This window comes from Gossypium arboreum, chromosome 13 (genome assembly GCF_025698485.1).
Source record: "Gossypium arboreum isolate Shixiya-1 chromosome 13, ASM2569848v2, whole genome shotgun sequence".
Taxonomy (NCBI): Eukaryota; Viridiplantae; Streptophyta; class Magnoliopsida; order Malvales; family Malvaceae; genus Gossypium; species Gossypium arboreum.
In genome coordinates, this window is record NC_069082.1 from 95,026,123 (window position 1) to 95,046,794 (window position 20,672).

The following is a 20,672-nucleotide window of genomic DNA, read 5'->3' on the forward strand; positions in this document are numbered from 1 at the left end:
AAAAAAGGCCTTCCTAAAATCAAAGGAGTGTTGCTATCCTTCTCTATGTCTAGAACAACGAAGTCAACGGGAAATATAAATTTATCAATTTTAACTAGCACATTTTCAATAATACCCCTAGGAAATCTGATAGTTTTATCTACTAATTGAATACTCATCCTAGTCTGTTTGGGTTTCCCAAGACCTAGTTGTTTAAACATTTTGTAAGGCATGACGTTAATACTAGCCCCTAAATCAGCTAATGCATTATTAACATCTAAACTACCAATTAAGCAAGGAATTGTAAAACTCCCTGGATCTTTCAATTTGTTGGGTAGTTTATTCTATAGAATAGCTGAGCAAACTGTGTTTAGCTCCACATATGACCTTTCATCTAACTTTCATTTATTTGCTAGAAGCTCATTTAAAAATTTGACTGCGTTCAGCATCTGCGAAAGTGCTTTAATAAACGGTAGGTTAATATGCAGTTTCTTTAAAAGTTTAAGGAATTTACCAAATTGTTTGTCTGAGCTATCTTTCCTTGTCGCATTGGGGTATGGCACACGAGGTTTGTATTCTGTACTTACCGGTTTTTGCTCATGGTGGTCTACCTCACCTTTACCTTTGCTTATCTTAGTTTCTTGCCTTGGTTCTGGTTCAGGTGTGACTAACCCTTCCTCATCTTGACTAGTAATCGCGTTGAGTTGCTCCTTTGGGTTAGATTCTATGTTGCTTGGCAAGCTACCTTGTGGTCATTCAGAAATCAACTTGGCAAACTGTCTAATCTGAATTTCGAGCCCTTGGATTGATGCTTGTTGATTCTTAAGTGCTGCTTAGGTATTCTAAAAATGAGTTTCTGACATCGATATAAACTTTGAGAGTATCTCTTCAAGGTTCGGCTTCTTTTCCTGTTGGTAGGGTGGTTGTTTGTAGCCTGGAGGTGGTCTCTGATTTCCTTGGCCTCCCCATGAGAAATTTAGGTGGTTCCTACAACCTGCATTGTAAGTGTTACTATATGGATTGTTTTGAGATCGAGGATTATTACCCATGTAATTTAACTGCTCGTTATCCATGTTGTGGCCATAAGGTTGGTATTCTGAATTGCTTGATCCACCTCCACTTGCTTTGCACTGCATTACTAGGTGAACCTGTGAAGAACTAAGAAAACCATCAATTTTCTTATTCAATAGTTCTACTTGATTAGAGAGCATGGTGACCGAATCGACGTTATAAACACCAGCTTTTTTCGTTGGCTTTGTCCTCATGACTTGCCACTGATAGTTATTCAGTGACATCTCATCTATAAACTCATAAGCATCTTTAGGTGTTTTATTATTCATGGTTCCGTCAGTAGTTGTGTCAACCATTTGTTGAGTCGAAAGATTCAGGCCATTATGAAAGGTTTGAACCTATAGCCAGAGTGGTAATCCATGGTGAGGGTATCTTCGTAAAAGGTCTTTGTATCTCTCCCATGCATCGTAGAGTGTTTCCAAATCCATCTGCACAAAAGAAGAGATATCATTACGTAATTTAGTCATTTTAGCCGGCGGAAAATATTTAAGTAAAAACTTTTCAGTCATTTGTTCCCAAGTAGTAATTGACCCTCGTGGTAACGAGTTCAACCACTATTTAACTTTGTTCCTTAATGAAAAGGGAAACAACCGAAGACGTATGGCATCATCAGAAATGCCATTGATTTTAAATGTATCGCATTGCTTCAAAAAGTTTTCCAAGTGAGTGTTGGGATCTTCGTCCTGTAAACCATCAAACTGAACAAATTACTGTATCATTTAAATTGTGTTAGGTTTCAGTTCAAAAGTATTTGCAACTAGAGCAGGTCTAACTATGGTCGATTCAGTTCCTGTTAAAGAAGGTTTAGCATAATCATACATAGTGCGCAAAACAAGATTTTGATTAACAACAATCGCAGGAGGTAGCGGATTTTATTGGTTCTCAGCCATCTCCTTGGTAGTGGTTGAAGTATCTTCCTCTTGCTCTTCTGTGTAACGTAAGCTTCGCATTATTTCTCTTTGGTTTCTACGAACTGTGCAATTGATCTTACTATCAAAAAGCAATGGTCCTGACGGGTTTCTTCTAGTCATAAACTATAGGAACCTGTTAGAAAAAAGGGAAAAAAAGAATTAGTAATAAAAATTGGAAATAAATTTAAATTGCAGTAAAAATAAGTGGCTAAAGTAATAAAAATCGAGTGTTCCTAATATCTTAGTTCCCCGGCAACGGCGCCAAAACTTGATAAGTGATATTCGTGACAGGTTTTAAATATTTATAATGAATCGTTCTTGAAACTAGTTATTATCACGATAAAGGCAAGTGTACCTATTGAACAGTAGTATAGTTTTAGTAAGACCGAATTGTCGAACCCAAAGGAACTAAAAGTACTAGTAATGACTGTCTTTCTATTATCTAGCCTAAGAATAATGGGGTTTGTTTTAACTAACTAATTAACTAAACTAATGATTCACAGAAAATAGAATTGGGGAATTACTTTTGGAAAAACGATTGAATTAAGACAATACCTAAGGAAAAATCCACCTAGACTTCACTTGTTATTTGACTCTGAATCGGACGATTTATTCATTTAACTTGATCCGTAGAAATCCCTAAGTTATATTATTATCTCTCTTGAGACTAACAACGTCTAACCCTAGGTTGAATAATTGAAATCTTTTTCTAATTAACTCCCTAGGGTTGCATTAACTCGATCTATGGATCCCCTTATTAGGTTTCACCCTAATTCGGCAAAATCTTGTCACCCTATCCCTAGGCGCGCAACCAACTCCGCTTAATTATGACAAATGTACTCTTAGACAAGGTTTATTCCTCCTCTGAATAAGAGCTTAACTTGAATCAATATCCTGGAATATCAAAACAAGAATTAAGAACACATAATTAAGAACAAGTCAAATATTTATCATACAATTTAGATAATAATAACAAGATCTGTCTTAGGTTTCATCCCCCTTAGGTATTTAGGGGTTTTAGTTCATAACTAAAAAGGTAAACATCTCAGAAGAATAATGAATACAAAACATAAAGGAAAACCCAAAACTCCTGAAGGGAAATTGAGGGGAGATCTTCAGTCTTAATGATGAATCCGACTTCTGAGATGGATTAATCGGCTTTCCTTGATCAGTTCCCTGCCTCCTCCTCTGTCCCCATTTTTCCTTCTCATTTAGGGTATATTTATAGGCTTTGGAATGCCTAAGAACCCTAAAAATTGGCCTTTTCCAAATTAGACTCAACTTGGGCTTGACAGGGACACGCCCGTGTGCGATTACTTCGGGCCGTAGTCAAGCCTATTAAAGAGGCACGGGCATGTGGTCCACCCATGTGAGTTGTGCTTAGATTCTGCCAAATAGACACGGCCGTGTGGTCTGCCCTATGAGGAGGTCTAGGCCATGTTGATTTTTAACGTTGGCCTATTTTCTCCGTTTTTGGCCCGTTTCTCGTTCCTTTCACTCTCTTATGCTCACCTGAGTATAAAATATGAAATTAAGGCATTAGGAGCATCGAATTCACCAATTTTAAGGAAAAATCATCCATAAAATATGCTAAGCATGGGATAGAAATATGTATAAATTACGGTTTATCAGTTTGGCTGTTAAAGTGATTAATCGAATGTATAACGATTAATTTTAGGCTCAAGATTGCTTGGAGTTGCTTTAGCGTCAAAATCAACACAGGTGTGTACCCGAAAACATAGAAAACAAGAATCGGCGAAAGCTGAAAAACTACTCTGTTGACGCCGCACAGACGTGTGGTCACCTGTGTGGTAGGCCGTGTGGCAGTACACGGGCGTGTGATCGATGAGCCAGGCCGTGCGCGTAAGACACGGACACATGACACGGTTTGTGTGCGACATACGAGCTCGACCTATTAGGCCGTATAGGCTACACTGGTGAACCACACGGGCTTGTGAGATTCTGGGCCAGGCCGTGTGATCCACATGGCCAAGGCCATTTTGGGCCGTGTGGGCCACATGGATGTGTGGGCCCCCACGAGTAGGCCACATGGGCGTGTGAGCCCATTTTTTTGAAACAATTTTGTAAGGTTGCACGGGTCGCCCAAGTCGACTGTGACCTACCGCAGTGTTGGTAAGCGTTATCTAGACCCCTAAACGTGTGATCTATTGTGTGATATCCATACTGAGTCTGATAATACTGAATTGATTGTGTGAATGAATATTGCATATTAGCATGCCATTCATTGTATGTTGTATTACATCGGGATGGGTTGATGATTTATTGGAGGAAGTGTCTAAAAGGCTCTTAAGCCAGATAGCCAGCACAGCTGCAAATATCTGTTTATGTGCTACGTTTCGGTACAGCATGGTGTGTAGGGATAGGTAGGTCGATTTTATCCCCACATGGTGTGTAGGATTGGATGGAGATGGTGTGTAGAGGCTGGTGGGCAGGACTCTGAATTTTCGTTCTGCATCTGTATCTGGTTGGGCTAAAGCCCTAATTTATATTTGATTCTACATCTAAATGGGCTAAGGCCCGAACTAATTCTGTAATGGGCTCCAGCCCTAGACTGTTTATTTCTGACTTCTGATGATTATTCTGTATGTTTTCTGTGGGGATTACATACTGAGTTTACGAAAACTCACCCTTTTCTGTTTAATCTGTGCAGGTAATCCCCAGTCTTGACTGATCGGTGTAGCGGAGGACTCGATGGTGACCACACATAAAACTTTAGACTAACTTTCCATTTAATTCCAGTTTTATTATTTATTTGGGGTTTTTCTTTTGATGTAGTTTTGGACTTGGACTGTTTGGTTTTAACTTGTAACTTTATACTGTTTTATGATTATTTAAACTGCAACTTCTCAAAACTGGATTTTCTTAAAAACTAAGGTTTTCGTAAATAAAAACGGTTTTCCTAAAATAGAATGTTTCTAAATCTTCCGCAGAAAAGAGATACGTTTTAATCACAACAAAGATTAAGTAACTAGAATAGTTTTAACTCGTCAAATCTGATTTCAAACTCCATATCATGTGACATAGCCAGATTCGACCATAACGTCTGGGCCGGGTTTGGGGTGTCACATAACATATTATCATTAGGGACCTTATATTTTCTATTTCTAACATGATTTTATGACATTTTTACATTTATTCAATTTGGCCCCTAATGTAACAAAGTTAACAATCAAGTTTGTTAAGCTTTACATCCTAGTCTTTTCCATAATATAAGCTCAAAATGTATCAATTTCAAGCGTAATTCATCAATTTATGAACAATGGCAACTTGATAAAACTTTAACAATGGATTAAATTGATATATGGGCTAGCTAAAACAAGCTCTCATAATCATAAATCTATAAAAAATACAAAAAAAGTTTTAAATTTGTCACCTAATTGCATAGCCGAATGTGATTAACCAAAGCTTGAATTTTCTTTCTTCTTTCTTTAATGGCTAGGGTGAAAAAAGATGAGAATTAGTTTTCTCTTTCTTTCCACTTCATTTGGCCTATATATATTAATTAACCTTTACTAATTAGGTTAATTAAAGTTTTATTATATTATTTTAATTATTAATTCAACTAAGTGGCATAATTATTGTGATCCATCAACCTAATGAAAAACAATGGTTTATTAACCATTTAGGCCCTTTGAACAATTGTCTTCTAGGTTCTCAAGTCTTTTCTTAATTAAAACTTTATAGCATTGGATCTTTAATTTAGTCCTTAAGCCTTAACTAACCACTTTTTCGGCAAAATTACTTAATCGAACTTCAATATATTTTCATAACAACTTCATAAATATTTTTATTTAATATTTACATATCCGGTTTACGAAAATGGGATTTCAAAATCACATTTTTGGCATCATTGACTTTCATGTCGTTACAAGTAGAATTAAAGATATTAATTCAATAAACTATTAAGTTCTCTAATTAAATTTTCCACTATGAATTTGGAACATCATAAACTTCTAAATTGGTTACTTGAATTTAGTAACTCATGATTAATTAATTTAATTTGATAACTCATTGATTAATTAAATTTGTTAGATTTATGAACTTTATAATTAATAATGTGAACAAATGTAAAATAAAAGATGCACAAAAGTTTTAATACATGCACTTGTGCCTTATAATTTCGTTGATTTGATTCCCACTTTCTTTTTTTGATGGAAATTCACTATATAAATTTTATGGTAAGCTTACAACGATTATTTCTCTATAACAGTATGAACATAGAATAGTCACCTCTTTATAACAACCAAAACTTAACTAGACAAATGAAACTGTTATAAAGAAGGTTGATTTTATCATGCAATTCTACCAAACTTAACCATCAAGCAAACTTATTTGACAATCAAGCAAGCATTTGCTCACGAACACACTTTCATTTAGACAATCTTCTATAAGTTCAAATTAACCAACATGCCGAAAGGGACTTATACTATGAGTTGTTAACTTAGGTACATGCTAAGACTCTTAAGATATTTAAAATAGACATTACAAACTTATATTTAAAAAAATTTAAAAATCCTTAAAATTACTAAAAGGTTATTAAGCAATACATGTCCATAATGAATTTGGACAAATGATTTAATTTTTTAGGTTCATTCTAGAGGAGATTTAGAAAATTATAATTTTTAAAATTGTAAAAATTTTAAAAAATACTTACAATGGTAAAAAGTAATAAAATATTTAAAAATTCTAAATTTATTAAAATTGAAAATCATAAAAGGATTCTAATAATATTTAAAATTATAAAAATGATAGAAAAATAAAAGAATATTTCAAAATAGTTAATGACACATATAATAAGATCAAAATATTACATGTTATTGAGAAAATTTGGTGCATATATGCATGCGCACACATATTGTAACACTCCTAACTCGTCTTCGTCACCAGATTAGGGTTACGAAGCATTACTGTACACAATAGAACCTTTAACTTCGAAACAGATCAATAATACAATTTAATATTAATTTCCAATAACTCATTACAATCATAGCAAACATACATATTTGGGCCTTAAATTGAACCTTTGGGGCCCTAAAAAACAATTTGAAAACAATCGGGAATTATTTTGAATCAAATAAAAAAATTTTGGGAAAAACATGAAAAATTGAAAAACAAGGGTCACACAGCTGTGTGAAATAACCTAGACCGTGTGAACATTCGAAGTAGGGGCAGACGGCCATGTTCTAGCCAGCGTGTTTGCCCGTGTAACTCACTGACTTGGGTCACAAGACCATGTTGTAGGCCATATGCCGAACCGTGTGAAACATGCACTTGAAATTAATATGACATACGACCATGTGACAACCCGTGTCCTAGGTCGTGTGCAGCATAAATTGCCCCTAAAGCAAGACATGTCAAACCCTGTTCTTGCACACCAAGACACCATTTCTACAAGCATTCATATGATCAAAACACATTCCAATCACACTCAAAACATACCAAATCGATCATCCAATGAGTTTTAATCAATGTACGAAGAATAGGTAACACAATCACAATCAACCTTGTTTCATTTTTAACATTTCAAAACCAACCATTTAGCACATTTCTAGAATACCAATTAGCCATTTCTTTTTCATGACATTAACCCACAAGCCATTTAATTTTAAGAGGCATGAATAAAGTTACCAAAACACACATATCATTTGATCTAATTGCCTATCCAATGTACCATCATTGGTACCATAATTTAAACATCCAAATAACTCCATATTCAATATTTACAAGACATTATCAAAGTTTCCATTTCATCACATATGTTTACCATATATCAAGCTAATCACTAAAGGTATTTAACTAATGACCAAAAACACATCAAGTTTCAAACATACACCAAAGATACTAAACATTTATAACCATAAAGCTTACTCAAACTAACTTATAAACAACATCATTATAAACAAAATAACTGAAAGGCTCCTAGTTCATGCCATTTATAACTTGACATCAATATATCCAAATCTTCTACTGAGATAAAGGATGGATAGTGTAAGTGTACTCCAACTTGGTTCCAATCGATTGAGCTTTTTGACAACCTCACCTGAAACATGTTACCTGAATAACAAATGATCAGAGAGTGCCATGGTGTCTTTCAACCATAGTCTTATTTATTCTTAACTTGATGTCATAGTGTCTTTCAACCATGGTCTTATTGATTTTCTGTTGTGAAGCCACAATGTTTTTCAACTATGGTCCTATTCATTTTCTGTCGTGTTACCATAATGTCTTTCAACTATAGTCTTATTCATTTTCCGTCATGTTACCATAGTGTCTTTCAACTATGGTCTTATTCGTTTGAGTCGTGATGACATAACATCTTTTAGCTATGGTCTTACTTGATAGAATCGTAATCCCATAACATCTTTCAGCTATGTTCTTACTCGATAGAATCGTGATACCATAACGTCTTTCAACTATGGTCTTACTCGTTTCTGGGTAAGGTGCCATAGTTTCTTTCGACTATGGTGTTAATCATTTCCTTCAAGGCAACAAACTCGATTCATATATAATCAATTAGATATTAAACAACCGAAACAACAACTAATTGATTTAATCAAGTTACGAACTTACCTTGATGATAACAATTCTAAAAATGAAGCTGACAATTTGACACTTTAGCTTTTCCCCAGTTTAAATCCATTTGGTTCGATTCTTCATCTAATATAAAATTTCATTCAATTAATAATCCAATTAACTTAATATCATTAATTCTAGCTTATAACCCACTTTATTGTGAAATTATAAAATTACCCCTAACATTTTAAATTTTGTGCAATTTAATTCCTAATCTTGTAACTTGAAATTTTTACTATTTTAAAAGAGAACCCATGTTAGCCAATTTTCTTAGGGGTAAAAAATAGTCCACGTCTTTCACCAATTCACATTATATGCCTTGAAGTTTTCTATTTAAACAATTTAATCCCTAACATTCAAAATCACTTAACAAAATACTTATATCTAGCTACTAACTTTAATAATTCATCAATTAAATTCACAAACACATCAAAATCATTTATGGAAAGTCCCCAAACTTTTAATGGTTTTACGAATTGACCCCCGGGCTAGCTAGATTAAGCTAATACAAATTCAAAAACATAAAAATCACTAAAAACGAACCTCAAACTCACAACCATGCAAGGAGAAATGCTTGGCCGAACCTCTTTTCTTCAACAATGGTTATTTAGCTAGAAATGTTGAAAGTACAAGATGATAGCAATTGTTTTACTCTTTGTTTAAGTTAATATTATTTTCTTTACTAAATTACCATTTTGCGATTAAAATAGCATATATTAAATATAAAATATATTGAATAATTGTCCACTTAAACAACCAAAGGTCAATTTTCCTAATAAATCCCTCCACTCCTATAATCTTATTAATTTAACACTTAAAAAATTGAATTTAACTTTTGCGACTTTTACAAATTAGTCATTTTCACTTAATTAACTATTTAAACATTAAAATTTCTTAACCAAAATTTTAATATGACCGTCATAAAACTCTGTAAATAGCCTCGGTTTATAGAAATAAGGTCCCAATACCTCATTTTCTAAAACCACTTGACTTTAGGAATATACTACTTGAACATAATTATTCGTTTAAATAACTTAAATTATCAAATCAAAATTTATTATAACACTATATTTGACTTGTAAATATTAAATAATAATATTACGGACTCACTCGTTAAATTTATAATCTCAGAACCATTATTTTTAATACCACTAAAAAATGAGCTATTACACACATGTTTATTAAAAAATACAAAACATGAACTCTAATTTGAATACACATATGTGCATGCGCATGTATCTATGCATGTGCGTATATGCGTTAAAAGTAAGAGGTGTTTTTAAATAAAAATGTAGATACAAAATATCATCACTCGTTTGAATGTAGGTCAAAATATGCCATCAATTTTTATATTCAAAATTCAGATTCAATTGTTTATATTGTTAACATTTTTCGTTAAATTTGTGGGCGTGACTTTTAAAAAAATAACTCACTCAATAGCCATGTAACTAAAAATAATATTGTAATGAAAGTGAATTTAACAAAATAATTTTAATAATATTAACAATAGAACTTGAATTTTGAAATCTGAAAGGTAAGACTAAATTCCTAAAAATAAAAGTATAAGGACTAAATCCCAAATTTGGGAAAATACATGGAGTTATAACATATTTTAACCTTGAATATATATATATATATATATATATATACATATATTTATGCTAAATTTCATTTTAGTCCTTAACAACATCAGATATTTTGGTCCATGTGTAATAGACTATCTTGATAATTTTTAAGTATAATTTCTGATAACTTTCTAATATTTTATGATTCTATATTTTTAATAACCATTATTTTTTAGTTTTTACTATTTTAATAAATTTATTTTTTCACAATTTTAATATTTTTATAATTTTTTTAAAGATTTTTAGATTCATAAAGATATGCTAATGTGACATCTGACGATAACATACTCGAATATGAGGCATGTGGTGTGCTTAATTCTCATTATTTCCTTTAATTACATTAGTGTTCGTTAAAGATCAAACCGATTAATAATAATTTTCATTAATAGAAGAGTTTAATTAATTTTTTTCATTAGAGTTGAATTGGATCCACTCTTTTTAAGGGCTTTACAGACTTTTTTTTTAAATTCTTTTGCCTACTATTAATTATATAATAATTTAACAATAATTGAATTTTAAACCACTTTTCAAATGAACACTTGTTTATGAAGGAGTAAATTTTTTTGTGTTTAATTCTTTTTTATTCATATTTATTTCTTCAACTTGATAAATAAATATAAACAAACAAAGATTGAAATACTTATGGAATACTCTATTAATTTACATCCTTTAACTTCTTATAATATTAAAACCATATATAGAGTTTTCCACTAAATACTTCTTCGCCTGCAACCACTGCAACATATTTAATTAATTTAATTTTATCACCATTCAAATTAAAGGTAATTAGACTTCCCTTCCCTCCTCCCCCATCTACATTTGTGCAAGCTCACGTATACAAGACCTCCTACCCACTCACAAGTTGAACACTTGTTATTAAACTTTTATTCTTGAATATTTTACTTAATCTCTTCTTCTTCTTCTTCTTCTTTTCTTTTTTAAATCCTAATTAATCCTTGAAAATTTTAATTAAACTTTTAAAAATCATCCAAAATCTTCTCAAAGTTTATAATTAAACCTTCAAAAACTTAATGTTACGTTTCGCATTCGCACATTTGTGCTAATGCACTCACTACTTTGTTACATGGTTTCTATCGTACCAGCTGGTTTTTGTGATGCTTTGCTTGTGGCTCCGGTCCAATGTAGCGGTATATATTTTTTGTTTTAATCGAATTAACAGATTGAATTAGACTAATTTAGATAATTGGATCATTGTCGAATCTAATGCAATTGAGATTAGTTAAAAATTTTAAAAAATTTAATTATATATTAATTTAATTGAAATTTGGTAACTAGTCAAAATTAATATTATAAACTATAGGTCGAATGCCCAATATATAAAATGTAATGTTAATGAGCTTAAAAATAAAATATGAAAACTAAAAATATTTGAAAACAAGTCAACAAGTAAAAATTTTAAAAAATTATTAATTTTAGTGTAATATTTTTGTTATGTTTTTAATTTAGTATTGATATTGTGTTATTTGTTGTTTTCTTTTAAACTTCTTTGAATTAAAAATAAAGAATAAAATTGTGAAGGACTTCGTTTACATTTTAAACTTGTTTGAATAAAAAAATTATAAATTTCGATTAATTCAATTAACTGTTCGGATTAATATAAATTAATTCGGTCGGTTAATAGATTTCAAAAAAATTCAACTTAATTAATAGTTTTAAAGTTTCTATTAATTTAATTAATGATAATTCAATTTGAATATTAACCGAACTAATCGCTTGAACACTTCACTACAATCCAAATGAAGTGGTAGATATATATAAATATGCTCTGTTAAATTCATTAGCAAATTACAAGAAGTTATTTCCAAGGGGTTAGAGGGAATTAGCAAAAGAAGGCGCGGTTGATTTTCATAGTTCTTACACCATTACAACAGGGGAAGGTGCATACTGGATGCCAACTTGCCAATGACTTAATTCTCTGCTGAGGAATAAGTACAGGCAAAGACCCAAGAAATGGGGTAGTAAACTCCCTCCCAACCATTGCTTTTCTGCAGTCAAGCAAGCAACGGACCACATCACATGGGATGGGATGGCAAGTCTAATCCCTGAACCCATTTCCTTTCATCTAATTCATACACTTGTCCTCAATTATTTTCGATTCCTTTCCTCACACCGGCCAGCTCCTGCATATAAAATGAGCCTCAATCAAACATGAGTGTAGCAGTGCAAACTCATTCTAACTTGCACTGTGCTAGTGTGTTATTACATATCTAGCTATGGCTGGGAACAAACAGAAGAAGAAGCCCTCCTTTTTCAGTTTCTTCTTAGCCATGACTAAGAAGGGTCGTATTCATAAAGATGAGGAGCATTCATATTCAACAGAGGAAGATGTTTCGAGCACAAGAAAGGTGTATGATGACGACTATACTCTCTGGGACGTTGCTGAGCCTGGTATTGACAGGAGAGCTTCAGCTTTCATTGCCAATTTCCATGCAACTTGTGTCTCAGATGCAGACCACAAGCATTTCATCATCCCCAGGCACGCTGAAAATGAGGCCCGCCAGATATGAACCCACTTCTCCTCTACACCGCTCTAACAAGCACTAAACCAATTTCTCCTTTATTATATTTATCATCAGTTGTTTATAGTTTGTGAATGAAAATAAAAATAAAGCATATGTCATCTCTTATGTTATATAGTTCGATCAAATTTCTGTAAAGAATTGTTTCCTTCTTTGATCTTTCGCACAAAATGCAGTCCTGTATGTATTTGTTACGCTAGTATTAATTCTAACTATATCATACAAAAGCGAAGACTTATGCCAGCTAGCAGCTTCCTACTCCTAGCTTACGAAACAGTAATGAATAGTGGAGTTGACTTGAGTTCCATTTCTTGCAAACTTAAAGCAATATATTATGTTTGCATGGAAGAAATTATTATATATGGAACTTGTTGTGGGTTTAGGTGAAAATTTTGATTGTTCTGGGATTTTAGCAATCTCCGTTTGATGAGACGGATTCTTGCTACGTTTATGCGGTGAAATTATGTGTGTTGCTCTTTCACGAAGGGGACTCCTCTCTCGTGGCTTGGATGGCTGGTGGAAGGGAGGTGGCTATGGGGTCTATGTGGTGGTTTCAAGCCAGCAACCATCACACCGCTTTTGTTTATAGGTCGATGACACCGAAGCCGCCGTTGAGGTGGGCAATACTGATGTTGCAATGATTCTTTTTTTTTATGGTTTTGTAGTGAAGGGCTGGCTACTCCCTAGCGTAAGGGTCGTAGTGGTTCTTCTGAGTGTCGTACACTGTTGTATGGGCTACTAATGGGTTGTACTCGGTCGACGGTGCCGATCCGACTGGTAGGCTCCTCCTTACTGTGATGTTTCCTGCGTAAGGTAACGGAGGATTTGGTAGGGACTCCTATGCTCCATGGCATTTTTTATTGGCATGGGTAAGTTTCTTACGTTACAGGCGAGAGTCTCCTTTTCATCCATGGTGAAAAACAAAACTGACGTGGTTAGTAGTGTTGGAAGCCTAATCATCTTCAAGTCTTTGTTTTGCATAGATTACTGCCTTGTTTTAGGTATATCTCTTGTACGAGGCCTGATATGCTTGTAATTTCTTTCTGTTAATGAAATGAATGTTAATTTCTTTTTGTTTTAGAGAATATTATTGAGAGTGCACCACAAACGATAGTAAAAAGAAAAATCTTAAATTATTTTTAAGAGTATTATAATGAATACAAAAAATATAATAGTAAAGAGTTTAATAAGTAAAAGAATTATATTAAAATTTGAGTTAATTACAAAATTAATCCCATATTATATTATTTTTCTCATTTAAATATCTAAAGTTTATTTTTAGGTTAAAAGTGGTATCTAAATTATCAATTTTCTGATTTTACTATCAAAATGTAGGATGTTCAACAAAAACATGTCATGCTCTTAATAAATGATATTGTGTTTTGGAGTAAAATAAAATGAAATTGACAGTTTAATTACCACTTTTGACTGAAAAAGAATAAAAAATATTAAAAGAATTATTATATACATAAAAACGAAAATTATATTTTAGAAGTATAGGGTTAAAGAATATGGAATTGTAGTTTAGTATGAAAACAATCATTGATTACTTTAAAGGGTATAATGCAGTATAGATAATAATAAAAATAAAGAAATCAGGATGTTATTGTTTCGAAATTCTAATAAAAGAAATGGTTTTATTAAGAGAATGCACATTTGACATCCATCCATTAATATGTACCAAATCCATGACCATAATATTTCTTGGTTATGCACTTTGCCTAAATTGATGGATGATTCCATGTTTTCCACTAAGGAATCTTCTTTACTCTATATGTAAAAACATGCATAATATTAACATATGCTTTTGTTTACTATGAATATAGATGCTGTTGTTTACTTGGACCTTGTACAGCTGTGTGGAAGGGCGACCATCAAAATTAGTAAAAAAGGTGATCTATTTTAGTGAAGAATTAAGATCCCTCGGAAACCCTTCAACATTATTGATGGTTCATTCATGTGCCGATTTAAAGTGGAGTCCTATGGAGCACAACATATATTTTAGCATGAGCTTATGAGCCCCTCTTAAAATACAGAACGCTTCAGATTCTTTCTTGTCTTTCACTGATTTTAACTACTCTGCCTGTGTATGCTAATCCATCTAAAGTGGAGAATGAATTAGTATCTAAGAGGCTTGCAAGCTAAGGGTTCATCCAATTATCACTCATTCACTTCACCTCTACATTATTATTATTTTTTTTACCACCTCTCCAACCTTGGACCTGTAAGTTAAATGCTGAAGCAGTTAAACTTCAAAGACAAGAGATGTCATATCAATGTTTTTTTGAATTCGATTGATAGTTGAATTGGTTAGATTACTAATATGTTACTCCAACTGGTTCGATATCCAACTAGTTTGATTAAAAAAAACCTTAAAAATTTTTAAAAAATTTATAAATATCAAAAAAAAAAGAAAAACCGATTCAACCAATTCGTACTAGTTCATAGTTCAACTGGTCTAATACCATTTTTCAGGCCAATATCTCAATCGATTTCTAATTCAATCGGACAAACCAAACATCATTGGTTGTAACCATAGTGGTCAAATGAAATTACTTGCTATTATATATATATATATATATATTAGTCTTCTTTAATTTTATAATTAAATAGTATTATATATTTAGGTAATTATCATTAGGTAAAAGTTTTGACTTAGGTAATTTCCATATTTAAGTAGGAGATTAAAAAAGGTGAGCGAGAGTTTGATGGAAAAATAAAGTATCTTGGCGAAGTCTTTTATAATGATTTTCAGAACAACCTATGGTTGTTCAAAGACCCTTTCATACGTTTTATTAGGTATCAAGGAAAGTCAATTCTGGCCTCAAAGGATACGTCTCTTCTGATCAATAAGTGGAAATATTACTTTGGCGATTTATGGCAATATTATTTTTACCTGTGGTCTCAATCAGGAAGAGTCCGTATAAATCAATTATCTAAATATTCTTTGATGTTGACCTACTCTTTACTATCTCTTTCATTCTCTTTAAAAATTCTATGTGATTTTTCAAAGAGGTTTTTAAAGGCCTTCAATATACAAAATCCTTCAACCTACATCATTATGGTAGTTGTGATTTATTGAAAGTTCTCTGAGTGTGTAAATTCTACATCAGTCGAGTGTTATGGCTAGAGGTTAGATCGTTGCTATTTTATTGTTTTGGCATATGATTTTGATCCTGGGACTATAGTTGGTATACTGGTGTTTGATTTTCAACTTTAATATATTTATCTCATTTTTGGATTTATAAATGTTAGTTTATTTGAATTTAACTGACAATTCATGCAAATTCCGAGTTCTTTTTAGAATTTTTTTTGTAATTTTATTACAAAATATCTAATTTGGACAAGTTAAAGACAAATTTTCATTTTCAACTATTTCAATGCTAAACTTACAAAACTCTACCAATTTTAAGCAGTTTTATGCAACGGAAGAAAAACCAGTCTTGGAATCACCTTGTAAAGATCAAATTGTTGAAGCATGTTTCAAGGCATTGTTCATACAAGAGATAGCTGAATATTATACAGCCATGGATGCCCTAAATTACCATTCTTGGACTCTCTAAAAAATTCATTTGATCCAATTAAAAATTGGGTTGATGAAATTTTAAGCTTAATGCAAAATAAGAGGCCCAAAGTGTCCAATTGAAGAGGAAAGAATCACAAGCCCAAGAGCAACCCAAACTGTCCATTCACTTGCCCAAATCAACATCCAAAGCTGATTAAAAATATTTATAAAATAGCCCCTGATGAAATTTTGATAGTTTTTAAAGGGTGAAATGGTAAAATAGTAAATAAAGTTAAAATCAAATAGGGTAGATCATCATCTTCCTCACATTTGTTTCTTCAAAACCAATTTATCAATGGAAGATTAGCTAGAGTCTGGCTAAGCATTTTTTTCACTTGCATGGTATGTGGTCAAGCCCAGTTTTTAATTATTTTTATGTTTTTGAGTTCGTTTTAGTTTAGTCTAGCTAGTCCGGGGATTAATTTGTAAAACTATTAAAGGTTGAAGGATTTTCCATGGATATTTTTGAATGATTTAAAATGTTAGTTGATAGATTATTAATCTTTGTTGTAAAATAAACACGTTTTATTAAGTGATTTTCGATGAAATTTGGAAATAGGGATTAAATTGTTAAAAGTATAAATCCATGGGTTTTGTTGAGAAATGTTGGGAATAATGGGTTTTTTCAAGGTCTCTTGTAACATTGGTTAAGTTGGATTTAGGTTAAAATGGTTAGATTTTAAGTTATGAGCTTAAGGACTAAATTGTGAAAAGTCAAAGTATTAGGGCAATTTTATAATTTTGATAAGTATGAATTATGGATTAAATTGAATTCTAGAAGTAATTAATTGAATGAAATTTTTTATTTAAATCAAGATAAACCACAATCAGACTTAAATAAAGGACAAGCTAAAGCTTTAAATTAGTGTTCGATTTTACTTATACGCCCTAGTTGTCGAGGTAAGTTCATATGAACTATGATTGTTTTAATGTTAGTTAAAATGACTAATTGCTATGTTGTTTTAATATAAATGAATATATATAAATGTATCCATGTTATGATGAATTGACAGATAACAAGCCTTGGTTGAACTTTAAGAATTCTTAAGATACAAATGACATGTCATCAGGGATTTCATGTTTCGGGTGCTTGTCTTGAATCTTCTACTGATGGCTAAGGTTTTGCATTTGTTGCGGATTCTCCACAGCTCGTATGAGCAGCATTGTGTGGCTTACATTTCAACCCACACTCGTGTAACACCTCTAACCCGTATCTGTCGCCGGACTAGGGTTAAAGGCGTTACCAGACGAATCGGAATATTTTACGAACAATTCACAAACATCATTCACACATAATCATACATCATTATAAAGTCCCTTATATAAGTCATCGAGACCTTAAACATGCATGAGAAAGGGGTCAAGACCAAACCGAACATATACAAAATTTTTCGAAACCTAAATAAATTTTCAAAGTTACAGAGGTCACACGCCCGTGTGAACAGGCCATGTGCCTCACCCGGCATTAGACATGCCCATGTGTTTAGACTGTGTCAAATCAGGGCATACATACTTACTTAATCACACGGCCACAAGACATGCCTATGTGCCTTGGCTGTGGTCGAAACTGACTTGGGTCACACAGCTAGCTACACGCTCGTGTGCCTTGGCCATGCTCAAGACTGACTTAAAATCGTAGGGTACCCCAAGGGATAGACGGCCGTGCAACATGACCGTGTGTCACACACGACTAAGACACACGCCCGTGTAGACAACAATAGGCCATTTGAGAAGCCAATTTGCCACCCAATTTGGGTCAAACCTACAAGCATCAAACCAAGCACATTTGCACTATAATTCAACCAATTTCATGCTTAATAGTCATACCAAAATATGCCAAAACATAAGATAAAATCATATCTAAACATTTGTTTCATAACCTCATTTTATTTTCATTCTTACATGTAATAAATTTACCAATTTCACAAATTTGCACATATCAAAACTTACCAAAATTGACCATTTCATTTGGTCATGCATAGATACATCACATAAGCATAATTTGCATCATATAACATATACCAAAATCAAACCATAAGTTCAACAATAATTAAGCCATATCACATGGCTAAATATACACATCACAAAACATATTCAACTACCTCTAGCCTATACATGCCATACTCCAATATTTACATTTTCAAAATCTACCAAAATAAAGTTTGATAGTGTGATGATGATCCTCGACGATCCCCGAGCTCTCAGTAGCTTCGATATCTATAAAACAATGCAACCACACACATAGTAAGCTTTCAAAAGCTTAATAAGCCATATACAAATAAACTTAACAAATAACATCAATTCATTCATAAAATTCAAGGCAAAATACATTCACTTAGCCATATATCTCTTATAATTCATTTGAACATAATTCACATATACATATCATAACTCATTCTCATAGTAACTCATACTTATATCATATATTCATCAAGGTACATATACTTACCTTTTATTCTCAAACATAGTATACATTTTAAACGTACTTGAATCAGATACACAATTCATATTTTCATTTGTTTCTCGGAATGCCCGTTGAACAGCTCGAAATCATAAGGATACGTGGATAGCTCGAAAAGCTCGTACAATGCCAACGTCCCAGATGTGGTCTTACATGTAATCAAATATCGATGCCATTGTCCCAGACAAGGTCTTACACAAAATCAAATATGATACCAACGTCCCAGACGTGGTCTTACATATAAATCATAAGGCAATGCCAACATCCTAGACGTGGTCTTACACAATAACACATATCGGATCCTAACTATTCCTAAGGTTCGTATGGGGCTTTACAGACGTCGGAACCTTGTCGATACTTTCTCGAATGCCTCATTTTTCTCAACTTATATATTCATTTATCATAGTTAAATAACATATAATCGATAATAATTCAATTCAAAACACATTTATTTGTAGACAGACTTACCTCGTACGAATTCGGATAGACGAAATCGGCTACTTGACGACTTTTGACTTTTCCCAATCTAATTCCATTTTCTTATATAAATTCAAATTCAACTTTTTTATTCACCAAATCATTCAAATAAATCCACAAACACAACCCTCATATTTTCATATTTTGACAATTTAGTACCTAATCACAAAAATCACAAAATACACAAAATTTGCATATACTTATGCTTAGCCGAATATTCATAGCACTCATACAAGTCCACATAATTCATTTATTTTACATTTTAGTCCCTCAATTTTTAAGTTTCACAATTTAGTCCAAATTACTCAAATTCATTAAAAATTCAAAGACAAAACTTAATAATCTATCACATATCTTCCATTTACTAACATCAAACTTCATAAAACTCATAGTTTCATCAATGGCATAGCTCAAAATCATTAAAAAAATCAAAAATTGAGACATGGGCTTGATAAAACTCTAAGCAACTATCACAAAAACGTAGAAATTATCAAAAATTAAGTCAAAACCATACCTTAATCAAGCTTGGAAGTAGCCGAATATCTAAATACAAGAACCCTAGCTTTTCTGTCTTTAATTTCAGCAACCAAGAACAAAATGAACACAAATTACATGTTTTTTTTATAATTAATAACATTAATTTATACAATTACTAATATAACCTTATTAATATCATTAAAATATCATTAAAATTCCATTAACTAATGTTGTAACATCCCAAATTAGGGCCTAGTTGAAATAGTGGTTTTAGGATTGTAAATCCGACGTAAAAATATTTATTTTATAATTGTTTTGAGGTCTAGGACATGAAAGCATGCAAGTGTGAAAGTTTCATGAAGAAATTCTAGGTGTAAGGTGTCCAATTGAAAAATTAGGGACCAAATTGAATAAATTGAAAAACTTGTGTTCTAGAAGCAATTTGTATGAAATTGCTTTGGATTATTAATTAGGAGGTCTTAAATAGCAATTTGCCCAAATTTTAAGTTTTTGGACAAAAATGGACATGAATGGAAAATTTTAAAAGTTTAGTAAGGAAGGACATTTTGGTCATTTAGTAATAAATGAAATAAAAAGGGAAAATCAAAGAAAAATTCATTCTCTTCTTCCTTGTGGCTGCCGAAATTTGCAAGGGCTTTATAAGTTAGGGTTTTGACATTTTCAAGCTTGATAGTAAGTGACTCCTAGCCTCGTTTTTAACGTTCTTAACATTTTTGAGATTCTCGTAACATGATCTATCCATTTCTACCCATCTTTCAAGCTAGGGTTCATGTTAGGAATTTGAACCATGCATGAGATGATTGTTCTTTGATGATTTATGGAGGATTATGAAAGTTAAATGTTAGACAAACGTCTTTTATTAGATGATTTTTCATGAAAACACAAAAAAGGGACCTATTTGTAAAAGACACAAAACGGGTGGTAGAAATGTGAAATAGAGGAAAATATGGG

The 20,672-nt window shown here is 32.3% G+C and overlaps 1 non-coding gene across 1 annotated transcript; it reads left to right on the forward strand.

Annotated features, from left to right (window-relative positions):
- Positions 1-1,404: 1,404 nt before the first annotated feature.
- On the forward strand, positions 1,405-1,510 carry LOC128287672 (small nucleolar RNA R71). The gene has a single exon (XR_008278372.1). It is a non-coding gene; the product is annotated as a small nucleolar RNA R71 (small nucleolar RNA).
- Positions 1,511-20,672: the final 19,162 nt, after the last annotated feature.